Here is a 14,971-nt window from a genome sequence, read left to right on the forward strand (position 1 = left end):
ATTGGTGGAAGGATGGGTGGAAGGATGGGTGGATGGATGGGTGGATGGATGGATGGGCGGATGGATGGGTGGATGGGTGGATGGATGATGGGTGGGTGGATGGATGGATGGATGGATGGATGGATGGATATATGAGTGGATGGATGGATGGACAGATGGGTTAATTGGTGGAAGGATGGGTGGATGGGTGGATGGATGATGGGTGGGTGGATAGATGGATGATGGATGGATGGTGTCTAGTCTTCAGCCAAAATGTAGAATATATATTTGTAGAAAATATATATTCTCCCCATTCTTGACTTGATAAGGAAATTTGCAGTTTGAGTTGATAGGGCACAGGATATAAGAAAGCTGAAGGTGAACTTATTTAAAGTTGACCCGCTCTAAAAATCAAGCTGAGTACAAAGAGAAAAGACATAGAGACCTGGCTCTGCTGGTGCAGGGGAATGAATGTGGAGAAAGAAACCCTGGGACAGAGCTGTCTGGCTCTGACCTGGATGGTGAGTGTCAGCAGGAGGAAGTCCTTCACTCTCCTCCAGCCTCAGTGTCCTTCTGTAAAAGAAGATTCTAAATGCTACCTCCCTCCCTCGGCACGGTCCAGAGGGGATGCAAGGATACCCTCCCTCCCTGCACAGCCTCACCACCAGCCTTTCCTGCTCCACTCCAGGCAGACAGTAGCCTGACACTAATCAGTGCACAGCCCACGCAGCTGTGTGTGGCAGCCCCCAGGTGGGGAAGTGTACCACACCCTTACATTGACCTTCAAAGGGAGGGCGCAGAGTCCCCCACCCCCACAGCATCTCATTCCCTGAGGATTAGGGAACAGCCCCTCTACTTTCTGCACCCTTTGAAAGCAGGTTTAGCGAGTTGTAAAGCTAATTTGGGGCCAACTGCCTTGGAAATTAATGTAAAATATGTGGAATCAAGCCTCATTTTCCAGGGCTTCAAGAGGGGAAATTTGCCTAATTTATGGCATAAATAAAAATGATGTGCTGAGGCTAATTTGCATACTTTTGTTTCGATTGGGGTTAAAGACAAAGAAGTTTTTGTTTTATGTTCACCCCTCCTCTTGCCTCGAATCGCCTACTGACCCAAATGTCACAGGAGCCAACACGTAAGCAGGTTCATCTCTGCCTAGGCCTCCTCAGCTATGATGTGGAAATAGCAATGGCCCCCAGTGTGTAGTCAGAAGGAGGACCTACGCTGAAGAACTCAGGGTCTCAGCGTATACTCGCACACAGCAGGACCCTGTGATGGACGCACAGGGTAGGCGCTTCCTTCCTGGGTCCTTTGAGCCTCCAAGGCAGGGGCAGAGTCTTATTTCTCTTCATCCCCACCTCCCACTACTGCATTTCCTGATGGTGAAAGCTCAGGTAAGGTGGGATGTGGCCGAACATATGGGTGTGTGTCATCTGCTTCGGTATGCAGGAAGTGTTTGTGTTGAAGAGGGCAAGTGTGCACTCACCTGTGTGCATGCATACGGTGGTCAGAGGTTGGCTTTGGATATGCATACCTTTTTCTGTAACTTTTCACCCTATTTAAGGGTCTCTCACTGATCCTCAAACTCACCACTTGACTGTCTTAGCTGGCTAATAGCCACGCCCCTGTCATCCTCCAGAGCCGAGGAGACCAGCACGCACAGCTTTGCTTAGTTTTGACACAGGTTGCTGGGGTGCTGGGCATCCAAATTCAGCACGCACTTCCCCCACTGAGCCACCTCCCTGTGTAAGTGGTTCTTACATAGAGAGATGCGCCGGTTTCCACACAAGCTCTGGGCGTCAGCAGACAGATGTCCCACCTTCCTACAAACAGCCCTTCCCACCCACCTGCGTGCTTGCATGCCAGCTCCACAGCTGGCTGCAACTGGGCGTGAATGAAGCGCTGCCTTTCCTGGAATCTTGGGGTGACAGCAGTGTCTCCGTGTCTAATAACCACTCAGGACAGAACTTGCTCTTTTATGATTCCCAGTAGATAAAACATTTTGTGAAGTCCTGAAGAGCGGTGTGATTTTACGACCCCACATCTACACTCTACTTCCCAATTTAAGGTATTTTACTATCTTCTTTATTAAATGGAGGCTCTGAGCAAAAGGCACAGACACAGGTGGGCACATCCCTCACTCTCTACCTGGCAGCTTATCAGCAAGGATCAGCTCAGCCCAACCACAGAACCCTGGAGACAGAGTAGGGGCCCTGGGACCTCCCTGAGCCCAGGCACCTGTGTGCACGAGGATACTGTGGGGTGTCCTCAGCGCAAGGGGAACAAGAGGACAGGGTCTTCTCTCAACCCTGCTCTCCCCGAGTTCTAAATCAATAGATCCAGAATGCTACACAGCAGAAACTCATGGAATGTGCTAGAATCCCTGCTGTCATATCATGCACAGACTTGGGTTTAATTATTAGGACCTGTGGTTATGGTAATTTGTCGTGAGCTCAGGCTGCATCCACTCTTGAAGACCTGCTTACTGTCTGCCTCAGCACATTCTGCCTGTGCTGAATGCTTAGAAGGCATGAGGGGCACAGCCATACACAAACGAGGGGTATGGCTACAGCCGCTCTCTGACCTCAGGCAAAACTCCAGGGCCTCTCGTCCCTTGCTGTCCCTTGTGGGCCAGACTGCAAGGTAAGAAGTAGGGAGCTAGCACTGGGGCTTCATGGGCTCCAAGACCACTGTCTATAGTCAAACAGGCTAGCCCAGGCTTGCCCTCCTCCCTAAAAAGCAACTACGTAGTTGATGCTCTTCAATGAGACAAATAAATGTGCCATTCCCAGAGAGCCTTCAATACCCACCCAGAATTCACAGGGGCAGAAGAGGGGCCTGCTCAGGACGCACCTGACTTTGGTGGTCACGGTAATGTGCTGGAGTTTCATTCTGCGCTGGGCCTGTGCAGACACAACCTGGTGCTCTGCTGAGGAGTCCAGAGATGCAGCCAAGCGTGTCTCGTAAAGTATTGACTTGGACAACTGGTTAATGAGATTTGTTCCCAAAATTAATTACTCCAGGTCCTGGGGAGGGTTATGGTAAGTAGCAATAGAAGAGCCATTCCTGGTGAATGTTGGAGGGCTGTACCATTGCACCCCTTCACAGAGAAAGCTGCAGAGCCAGTGCTGTGGGAGATGAAGCCTATTGTTCAGATAAGGAAACAGAGAGGCAACAGTCCCTCAGTCCTTTGAGGGGAACAGGTGTGGTGTCTCAGAGGATGAGCTCAAGCGAAGCATATGTTATTTCTGATTCTTACTGGTTTTCTCCTTTACTGGTCTCTTTTATGTGATGGGAATAAGATGCAGAATTCCCCTGCATACACCCAGCACAAACCTCTTGAATTCCATCTCACTGCCTCCCTGCTCCCGCTGCCGCGGTGTTTCCACTACACCTGGGAGCTATCTCTGCTATGGTAAGCTGATGGTCCTTCTCTGCTCACAGTATTTGAGTGTCTCTTTGCCAGGAGGCCATTGAAAAGGCAGGAGCTGGCACACTGACTCACCCTTAAACATCAAACTGTCTGTGGGCTCTGCTCTGGCCACTGGAGCAAGAGAGAGCAGTGCCCACCCTCCATGAACTGTGACTCTCTCGGATCCGCCCACTGTTCATTCACTGCGTCCACCCATTCATTCAGTCAGTCAGCATTTGTTAACAGTTCATGAACTGGATTGGATCCTCCCAGCATTTGTATAATGGGGTGAGTGGAGATACCAGTGTGTTCCTGGAGTGTCAGAGAAGGGGACAGGCATGTGTGGACCTGTTAATGGACAATATAGGATTGTCAATGTCAGCTGTGTGACCTTGGGACTTACTATCCTCTGGGCCTTCACATTCCCATCTCTAGAGGCTGTTTTAGATCAGTAGAAATCACATAGGATATTTGGCAAGACCCAAAAGCCCACATGACTGCATGCCCAGTGCCTGGAACCCACAACTGAGCTTCTCACACTGACTTCCGGGTATTTCTGATACATTGGTCAACCTTGCCTGTGTGTATGTGTGCATGTTTCTCTGTGTGTGCATATGTGTGTTTTGTGTATGTGTGTCATGTGTATACACATGTGTGTATGTGTATACATGCATATATGTATTGTATATCTGTGTGTATCTCTGCGTCTGTGTCTATGTGTGTATGTGTATATGTTCATTTGTGCATGTGTATCTATATATGTGTGTCTGTGTGTCTATGTGTGTGTAAATGTATGTACTATGTATGTGCATCTGTGTATGTGTGTTGTTTATATGTATGTGTGTTCATGTGTATGTATTTGTGTCTATGTGTGTATGTTCATGTGTGCATGTGTGTGGAGGCCAGAGGTTTACATTGGTGTTATCTGTTCTTGCTCTCTACCCTATGGTTGGAGGCAGTTTCTTGCTGACTCTGGAGCTCACTGGTCCAGCTGGTCACTTAGCTCCAGGGTACCCCTGTCTCTCTCTGCCTCCTCGGTTCTAGGATTTCAGACATGTGTCCCTGTTCCCAGCTTTTTATGTGGGTGTGGGGGACCCAAACTCAGGTCCTCCTGTTTGTTTGGTGGCAAACTCATCCCTGACTGAGCCATCTCCCTGGCCACTATTGCCTGCACTGCTGGTCACTAGCCAGTTCCCCTGGGAGTCTTTCCTCAAAGTCACTGTAGTTATATTTATTCTCTCGGTGAAGCCACACTTGTCCTTTGAGCCAACTCCTGTGTCCCCACTGGACTATCTCTGAGACCTGAAGAGATGGAGTGATCAGCTGCAGCTCACACAGCAGGGTGTGAGTCCTCTCTCTGTGACTCTAAAAGGTTGTGCTTCATCCCAGTGACATGGATGGGGGTGGGAGCTCCTCTCTGCCACCGCATCCCCCTCAGTGGCTCATCTTCCTGGAAAAGTCAGTTCACTCTTCTAAGGAGCCAGGGCAATGTAGCCCGTGAAGGGTGTGATGGATCCCACCCTGGCCTCCTGTGTGCCGGGTGCAGGTCTGTGGCGCTCAGGGACGGCATGGTGGGCATGAGTTATTTCTGCCATCAGCCTGCCTTTCTGCTCCTTCACTTGCAGGGAACAGCTGTAGTTGGGTAGGTGGACTCTCTAGCCTCACTTTTCTGCGCTCCTGTGGGGCCAGCCAGAGTGTAAAGCATTGGAATGAACCAGTGTGGCTGGGTCCCCAAGAGGAGGGCAGCGTTCAGAGGTGACATTAAAGAGAAAGTTGTTCAGGATGGGAGATGCCTCAGAGGCTAACGCGCCTTCCACACCAAAATGAGGACAAGTTTAGATCCCCAGAACCCACATAAATCCAGAGGTCAAAAGGCCGAGATGGGGCTCTGGAGCAAGCTGGCTAGGTAGGCTACTGGAATTTGGAGCTCTGGGTTCCGTTATGAGACCCTGCCTCAGTGAGTACGGTAGATAGCGAGGAAGACCTCAATACCAACCCCAGGCTTATGCTCACAGGGGTGCACACATGCACTCAGACGCACATGCGCATCAAGGAACTCAGACATCCGTGGGGCCCCGTTGAGGGTGCAGATTCTGAGAGACTATGGCAGGTTTGCAAGGGAATAGGGTGCTTGCTAGCAGGTTGTGATTTGAACGCAAAGTGGACCCTACGGTGTGCATGTTTGAAGGCTTTCTTCCCAGTTGCTGAAACTGTCTGGGAGACTGTGGGACCTTTAGGAAGTGGAAAGTCATCAACAGGGGAAACAGATGTAGTAGGGCCAGACCTGAGGCATCACAGTCCCGCCCTCATCCTGTCTGCTCTCTGCTTCCTGACTGAGCAGCCACCTCAGGTTCCTGCCCCCAAGCCTTCTCTGTCACCACAGATTGTACTCTAAACCATGAGCCATAGTAAACCCATCTCCCTCTTAAGTTGCTTCAAGTCAGCCCCCCACATGCTGACTGAGCAGCTGTGAGGAGGTATCTCTCCACACTGTACTTGACACAGGGTCCTGGAAGTTCATGACGTTCAGCCAGACAGAATCTTTGAAGCAGAAGAGACAGGATCCCACAGGACCATGGAGGACAGGAGATGAGGAGAGGGCCTTTTGGACTATGTTTACAAGCAGGATGGGGCCTGTTTAAGCTGGAAAACGCTGTTTATGAAGAAGAATTAAAGTGAAAGGGCTGAGCCCCTCAGGAGCTCCATGAAGAGAGGGCTTGACAGTTCCCATTGTGCCCTGCTCCCCATAAAGCAGCCCACTGGCTGCTTCCTGACCCAGCTAAAGTCGGGGACATTGGTATGTTGTCCCTAAGGCCCTCTCTGGGTGCAGCCTCTCTCCAGCACAGGGAAGAGAGAAGGGGTGTTGGATGGGCAGAGACTGCTAGAAGCCTAGGGCTCCCACTGGGATGGCACCTTCAGCTCACCTGTGCCACTATCCCCACCCCCAACCTACCAGGCACCTCAAAGCCTTTCTTTGTTCCTCCATTAGCATCAGAACACAGGAAATGAAGGGACTAAAAGACTATCAGCTGGGACCTACAATGATTAATTCACAGTCCCGCCTCCTGGATCCTGATCAGATCAGGCAAAAAAGAACCCAGTGTATGCTACCATCCGCCCAACGATATTGGGTAAATTAAATGACATTTACAGTACAGCTTAACTATAAAAATGTGCTTGGGGCAGAAATTAGACGTAGCGAGCTTGTTCTGGCAAAAGACATTTTTATAAACGCACGAACAACCTGAACCAATTCGGAGGGCCTGTCATTTTGATTTAAAGCACTGACGCCAGGCTGATCCCTATGGAGAATACACGATTATCCGGATGAGAGAAGGCTTGGAAAGCCAGTCATCCACTGAGCTCTGCCCTGAACCCCTGGACTTGATAGCACCATGAGAAGGGGGCGACCTTTGTTCCTGCACACATGACACACATCTCCCTGGTGCCCAAATATCTCTTCTTCCAGGGAGCCTTCCAGTGCTGTAGGCTGATTCCGCATTGCCGCATGCTTTGAGGTGATGGCTGTGACACCATCCCAGAGTCTTGGGGCTCGAAATAACAGGAGTCTTGGGTGTCTGGGATCTGCCAGGGCTCAGTTGAGAAGCTGTTCTGCTACATGGGGTACTGAGCAGAGGCACAAACATCCAGAGGCTTTTGTGGGCTGGAAGGTCCTTTGGGGTCACCACTGATCACACTGATCACTTGGGGCTTCAAGCAGGGGCTCCCTTCCAATGTATGCTGCTCTGGCTCTGTGGCTGCCAGTGTGGCCACATTCCAAAAGGGAACTGATTGTCTAGAAGATTAAAAGGCAAAAGTTTCCTCGGGAGAGGTACACACTGCACTCCTGAAACCAAATCAAGTCCCTGAGGTCAATACTCTGAATCTTGAAGGGGGCATGGTCATTTTTAGGGCGTGTCAGAGACCCCACGGCCTCCCTGGTGATGATTAGCGCAGTCCCTGTCGGCTGTGGACTGGAAGGTGCTGTGCCGTGCCAAGCTCACCCCACCCCTGGGCTGGGTGTCTGTTTACACAAAGAGTCCTTGCCTTGTTTGTTTTTGAAATGCAGTGGATTCGACAGAAATGCCACAGTCCCAGGTGTTTATTCCAAGTGTAGCTCCTCTTAACCCAAGAGGGCAATGTGAAACATTGCGGGATCTAAGAAACCATATTAGTATTCATTTATAGAGTCAGCAGCTATAATCGTGGCAGGTCGTCATAACAAGGATTAATACCAGCTTTAAGTATTAATAACCGAATAACTCCGATTGCCTTAGCACCAGCAGATGGGATCCTGCCTACAGTGAAGCTGCATTTGGCTTTTAGAATAGACTTCTATTCCCATTTATTACCTTGTTAGTCTACCCAGAAACCTTGTAAGCCCCAAAGGGAATTTTGTAAGAACCCACAGAGTACAGATATGGAAACTGAGGCAGGGGTAGAATCCATCGACTTGCTTGAAGCTCATTTATAAAGTGCCTGCTACATGTCCCTCCCAGAAGAAATCAAATGTCCTTCCTGCAGCAGTGCAGTGAGCCACGTGCTCTGTCACGGATGAGGAAGCCACATGGAGCCGTGACGTCCTGGACACAATTCTACAGCTGGGCTCAGCTCTGTGTTGTTCTAACTAGAACTCCATGGATGTTTCCAGAATGCTACACTACTTTCTACCAGAGCATTGGCTGGGGAGGGGAAGTGCCAGGGTCTCACCATGTAGTCCAGAGTAGTCAGTATGTAGCCTAGGCTAGCCTCAAACTCAGTGCATCCCTGCCTCAGGCTCCAAACACTGGGTTTACAGGCGTGAATCACAAACCCAGCTCCTAAGTCTCCACTTTTAAAGTTCCTTTGAGAACTTTAAATAGATAACATTTAAATAACATAGATAACGTCTATATAAAGATTGTGTGTGAATGGCTGAGGAAATGCTCACTAGAAGAAGTGCTTGCTGCACAACCTGAGGGTCTCGGTTTTATACCCAGAACCCCAGTGAAAGTGGGCATGGGGGCGTCTGCTCCTAATCCCAGCAAGTCCGGGTCTCCAATGAGAGACCTTGCCTCCAAACCAAAAGAGATACGTCTGCAGAAGAACCACACTATGACCATACTCATGTGTGCTTACACACAAACACTCCCACACACAACACACATCAATTTATTTAATTCAGGGTTTTACATGATTGGGCTCCCTGAGTTTAAATCCATCTTTGTCCAGTAGAATCACAGATACTATTTAACCTCTGGTGTCTCAGTTACTTCATAATTAATGGGGATTGATAATAGTGTGTCTTTCACAAAGAAGGGGAGGTGCTTAGGTGTGCTCCATATGGTGACATGGCTTATGGATTCATTCTTGAACAAGCATCTGTGGTGTGCAGGAATATATATCCCTGAGTTCCCAGTATGTGAACTGATGGCGAAAGACAGGGAATGGGAAAGCCGTCACCAGGGGAAAGCCACAGGAACACCCAGGGATGTCAGGAGATTAAGGACCTCCCTTTTCTTCTGTTGCTCTCAATCACCAACACCCCAGACACTCGAGAATAGAGGGATACACATGAGTTCAGCAGAAGCACCTCACTGACAGAGAAAAAGTGCTATGAGCCCAGCCCTGAGACCACCCTGCCTTCTGGACAGTTAGGGGTGCAGGAAGATGCTGAAGTTCATAGCAGGAACCGCTCTTAGTTATGAAGCATGCTCCCATCGCAAGGCCAAGTGTCTGAGCAATTGGCTCAAACTGGGTCTTGCTGAGCAACAACTGTGAAGCCTTGACTCAGCGAGAGTAAAGACAGCCTGCCATTGGCCAAACCCCTTCCATTCCCGGACCTCAGTTTCTTCCCCTGTAAATGACCAGATTGGATCACATTATCTCTAGGACACTCCCACCCTTGAGCCTGAGGAAGCATGGGAGTGTTAATGCTTTTCCTGAAGGGCAAAGTGTATGGGGACAACCACAAGGGCACTGCATGACACTGAGTAACCTCACCATCCCATCAAACGTCTGTCCAGTGGTCTGTCTACCACCCTTACATCATCCATCTTTCTTCCATCCATGTATGCATCCATAATCTATTCTTCTATCCACCCATCACCTGTCCATCAACCCCTGTCCATCCATTTATCAGTCTACTCATTAATTAGTTCATCTATATCCTTATCCATCTTTTTCTTCCTTCCATCCATTTGTTTCTCCTTGTATCCACTCATCTATCTAATCATCTACCCATCCATCCATCCTTCCGTCCGTCCATCCATCCATTCTGTCAGTGATTCATTAACCCTTGCAAGTCTTCTATTGTGTTTTTGATTTTGTGGGTGCATGTGGAGGTCAGAAGATAACTGTGTAGAGTCAATTCTCTCCTTCCCCTCATATGGATCCCAAGGAACAAACTCAGGTGGTCCGGCCTAGGCAGCACCACCCCTTTACCCAGACATCCATCTTGCTAGAGTCCACCTATCTCTCTATCCATCATCCATTTATTGGCTCATCAACATACTCACAGGCTTGCCCAACCTCCCATACATCTATCTGTTCACAATGACCTCTCCACTCCTCCATGTGTTAGTGAATACATATTTTATCTATGCATTTCCTTTTGCACACCAGTCCATCTCATGCAAAACCACTTAAAGATGCTGCTGGCCCTAAATAGGCTCATGTTGAGGTCTACTTGCCTCAGAACACACAGATTTAAATCCTCTTCATTGTGACATTAGAAAAGAAACTTGCAACGATGCCTTCGAAATTGTTTCATTAGTAGGCACGGTCTCATTTTATATTTTTCCGTAATTCTTCAAAGTCAACATGCATCCTCAGGAATCCTTATAAAATGGGATTATAACCCATCAACCCTTTCCAAATATAATGAAACGTTCATGAACACTAAATTAAAAAAACATTGACATAATGGAGTGTTCTAGAAACATTTCATTTAAACCTTTATTAATTTTGCTTTGCAGTTTGTATTTTTGCTTTTTTCAGGGGGACAATATACTGTTAGCAGCTCTCAGATATTTTTATGGGTTCTTAAAAAGCTTGTATGTGTCAAGGCCTAGGGGGTAAAATGGGCCACTTTTCCAAGCTCTTCAGCCTGTAATTCCCAGGTTCTCACTGAGCAGAGGGGGAAGGTGAGGCAGAACAGCAGCCTGCACCCCACCCTCAGCCAGTAGGATGGAAACAACCAGAGGGCTTTAACCTCCTTACCACTGCCCCCTAGATATCCCTGTCCCTAACAGAAACAATAAGCCCAAGCCTTCACTGCAAATCCCAGCCCCTCCTCCCATAGGAGTTGTGTTAATGACTTGTTGGAACATGAAATTGCGGATTTATTTTCCGTGATCACATTTAGAACAGAGAATTTGTTTCCTCCCATATAAAAAGAGCTTTGAAGAAATGCTGAAAGGGTTGAAGATGATGAAGGCAAATTGCTCTTGTGGCAGCGGGAGAACAGGGGTGTGTCTGTCTGTCTGTCTGTCTGTCTGTCTGACCATGGAAAGATGAGAGAATGCCCCAGGACTGCGCAGCTAGTCTGTCAACACAAAAACTCATGTGTCACAAACTCGGCCCTGCGGAACGCGCCTGAGCTGGCAAGTGCCCTGGCTGCCTCCCTTACTTAAAGACAGAGGGTGAGGTGGGGGCCCTCCTGTGGTCCCAGCACTTGGTAAATAGGCAGTTTGGATGCTCACCTTAATAGACCTGGATGCAGGTGGGTGGTCCTTGAACTTCCCACAGGGCAGGGAACCCGGATTACTCTTAGGGATGACGAGGGAGGGGGACTTGATGGGGGAGGGGGAGGGAAATGGGAGGCGGTGGTGGGGAGAAGGCAGAAACCATAAATAAATAAATAAATAAGTAAACAAATAAATAAATAAATAAATAGAACACTCAGAAACTCACTGAAAGTACAAAAAAAAAAAAAAGAATCCAAGGTCATCCTTGGCTACACGGTGAGTTTGAGGACAGCCTGGGCTACATACAGACTCTGTATCAAGAAACAAAAGCAGGGCTCATCTGGTAAAGTGTTTGCCTCGCAAGCATGAAGACATAAGCTTGATCCCCAGAACCCGCTTGAAAAAGTCCGGAGCTGGGAGCAAGACGGATCCCCAGGACTTACTAGGCAGTCAGTCCAGCCCACGTGGAAATTCCAGGCCAGTGAGAGGCCCTGTCTCAAAAATATAGGTGTGTAGTACCTGGGGAAGTGACGGTAACGGCTCGGAGAGGGACAGTAACCCACCTCAGTCATGCCCCAGGTGTGTCTCCTGAGCTGCACCTGGCCTGGTGAGTTCTTCGTTGTGTCTACCATGTTGTCCAAAACAGCTGGTGTACGTGAGCTCGCAAGGACTCCCCTCGCCCTTTGCTTTGTGTGTGTGTATCTTCTCAGGCGTTTGGGGATGTGTGGAAAACCCCCTATCCCCCCATACTCCCCCAAGTTCTGTGCAGACCTGTCCTGCATGTTATGTCTGTTTCCTTGTTTCTTGATACCGTGCAGTTGGGCACCCCAGGTTTTCAGCTATGCAGTTCCCTGTGGCTGTTTGGACCAAATTCTCCCAAGATGATTACATCAGTGTTTTATGTCCAGTGAGAAGTGTTGGGTTTTTCCAGTGTTGTAGAAGGATCATGATTCTCAGGGTAAAGAAATCAACAAGGGCAGAACCTCTGGCCCCAACCCAGAAGCTGGCAAGGGAAGGTTGGATGATACACAGAAATTTTTGACAGAAAGCACTCTGTCCTGTGACCAAGTTAAGTCACAGAAGCTCAGGGACACACAGGCCAAGGAAGGCTTCCTGGAGAAGGTAATTCCTAAGCCAAATCCCAAAGAATATCCAGGGGTTTTGGAAGCTGGATGAGTAGGAGCTGGAGATCTCAACTCAGTGATGAAGCTTAAGATGGAAGGGCGTGGGGACTGAACAATGCCTTGGGACAGCAGGGTTGAACTCATAGCCCTGCTGTACAGACAGACAAACCAGGGTCCCTGGAGGCTTGTGTTCTGCTGTGAGCCTGGTTTGTTCTGTTGTCCTCTGGGGCTTTGACAAAAGCTAATGGCATTGTCTCAGGTCACTGTTCTTTGGGCATCTATGAGAATGACCGTGTCTTAACATAAGGGCTATGGGGACTGGTGCTGCCCCTTCCTTGAATTCAGAAAGTAGGAACCCTATGCACTGGCAGGGCAGCCATCTGTGATCCATGTAGCCGCACATCCTGCCAAGCTCAATCTGGGCTGACCACCACTAGCCTAGTGTGCCATAGGCTCTGAGGGAGTGGGGCCTGGGAACTCTGGTAAGGATGCTGGGGGCGAGGACTTCAAACCCTCTCAACCTGGACCTTCCCAGTCTGCATCCTAGCCCCAGCAATCAGTCACAAGCTGTGCGGCTTGGGCAGCCACCTCTCAGGCCTCCCTTAGATGACAAGAGGGTCCCAGGAGTCATGGTGATGCGTGCCTGTCTGCGACACCTCTTCAGGAGACTGAGAAAGGAAGATTTCGAGTTCATGACCAGCCTAGAACCAGCCTCGACTACATAAGAAGACCTTGTACTTAAAAAGGATATAATCTGCCTCCCAAATGGTTCCCATATGGAGGGATTTTGCGCGAGACACAGACACATGGAAGACCTTCCTTCAGTGTTCAACACATCCTAAGCTCCCGAGAAGCGGGAGTGACGGGCAGGGTTTTATTTTAACCCAGCATAAGCCCCTCAGCCTCCAAACGATTTGGAGGCCGCTCCCTCCACTAACACCTTTAAAAAGCAGTTGGTGCTGGACATGAAGAGACGGGGGAGGCAATGCTACAGAATGTCCCCACATGTCCCCAAGCCTCGCAGGCATGGTCAGGAGTGACTCAGTGAGACAGTTATTTCTGTTCACCCTTTGTCTTCTCCATGCTGCTATTCAGATGGGGAGATACCGCCTGGTTCTTACCTGTGATGAGCTGAGCCGCGTCCCCTCAGGGTCTCTGCTACCCATGACAGAGATGCTACTCATGCAGCCGCGCAGGGCGGGGTAGAGGAAGGATGTTGCCCAACTCTGCAGAGCACCAGCAGCTCCATCTGGGAGAGTCAGATGTGGCCAAGTCAGAATTTCAATCTTGCCATGGCCTAACTGTGGGACCTGGGTTTCCCTAGCTCCTCTATCTTTGGATGCCAGTTTTGTCCAAAGGAGGAGCGATGCCTGCCCTATTGGCTTGTCATGGATATTTAATTATATCCAACCTTAGCAAGTGTTTGGTTTTGTGTTTAGGGTACAGAAACATCAGGAGCTTCCAGCCATTCTTTGCTATTATAGTTATGCTTTTTAATTTTTTAAAGATTTATTTTCAATTATGTGTGTGTGGTGTATATGGTGTGTGTTTGTGTGTGTGTACATGTGTGTAGTATGTAGTGTGTGTGGTGTGTGTGTGGTGTATGACGTGTTGTGTGTGGTGTGTGTGGTATGTATGGTGTGTGTGTGTGTGTGTGTGTGCGCGCGCGTGCGTGCTTGTGTCTTTCCAGATACTGACGGGTTTTGGGATGGGATCTCTGGGAGTTGGAGGAAATGATCTTAAACTGCGATCTCCAGGATGAGGAGGTACATGGAGCAGTGAAAGCCATGAGAATGAGTGCAAAGGCCCTGAGGGAATGGTGGGCTGGGCCTGGTGGTGTGCGAACCAGGACAAGCACTGTGGGCACTTCTGAGTGAGGGCAGGCACATTGGGCATGGTGAGGAAGACTTGAGAGACTGAAGGAGTTTGTCTGTAGGTCTCCAGCAGCTCAGACCCAAGAAGAGATCATTTATCTGCGGCTATGCCAGGATGAGTACGTGTGCATGACATGGCGTTCATAGTGTCATCCCAACTCTTGGAAAGCAGGAGGATTGTGAGTTCCAGGCCAGCCCAAGCTTCATAGTGAGAACCTGCCTCAAGATGACAAATCAATGGGGGAGGGGGAGGGAATGGGAGGTGGTGGCGGGGAAGAGGCAGAAATCTTTAATAATTAAATAAATTAATTAATAAAAAAAATTAAAAAAAATAAAATAAAACATAATTGACAGGATAGAAAAAAAAAGATGACAAATCAAATTCCCATAGGCGGCTTTAGGCATGTGCTTGCCCCTCCCCCACCACGGCCCTTTCTTGGCACCCTCGTTCCCTTCAAAGCAGCTACAGCAATCAGAACCATCTAGCTTGCGTGGTTTTCTTCATGTCACTCATGCACATTGTTTTGTTTTTGTCGAGAAAGAGTCTAACTCTGTAACCCAGGCTGAACTCAAGTTCACCATCCTCCTGCCTCAGCCTGTGGTGCACCACTATACCTGACGTTATCCGTCTCTTTTCATTTCATCTCATCTATGGGGACATAAAGTCTGTGCATGGGGAAGGCTATGGGCAACCCAGGTCCCTGCTGATTCTCACTGTGTAACCTTGGTCTTGGCATATTCTGGATGTTCATCGTTCCTGCTGGTGTTTAGCCCACAGTCATCTACACACGTGGCTTCAGCTGCTTGCCCAGTGTTCTATTCCACTCATATAATATGGCCCAGTGGATTCTTGATGCTGCCCTGGGGATTAGAGCCGCCTGCGGTGAGTCTTCCCAGAGAGCTGCATGGCCCTCC

General features: G+C 49.0%; 1 protein-coding gene across 3 annotated transcripts in view; it reads left to right on the forward strand.

Annotated features, from left to right (window-relative positions):
* Sez6l (seizure related 6 homolog like) overlaps positions 1 to 14,971 on the forward strand; it is a 161,362-nt gene that overhangs the window by 11,742 nt on the left and 134,649 nt on the right. The window lies entirely within an intron of this gene.

The sequence above is a fragment of the Chionomys nivalis genome, chromosome 3, assembly GCF_950005125.1.
Source record: "Chionomys nivalis chromosome 3, mChiNiv1.1, whole genome shotgun sequence".
Lineage (NCBI taxonomy): Eukaryota > Metazoa > Chordata > Mammalia > Rodentia > Cricetidae > Chionomys > Chionomys nivalis.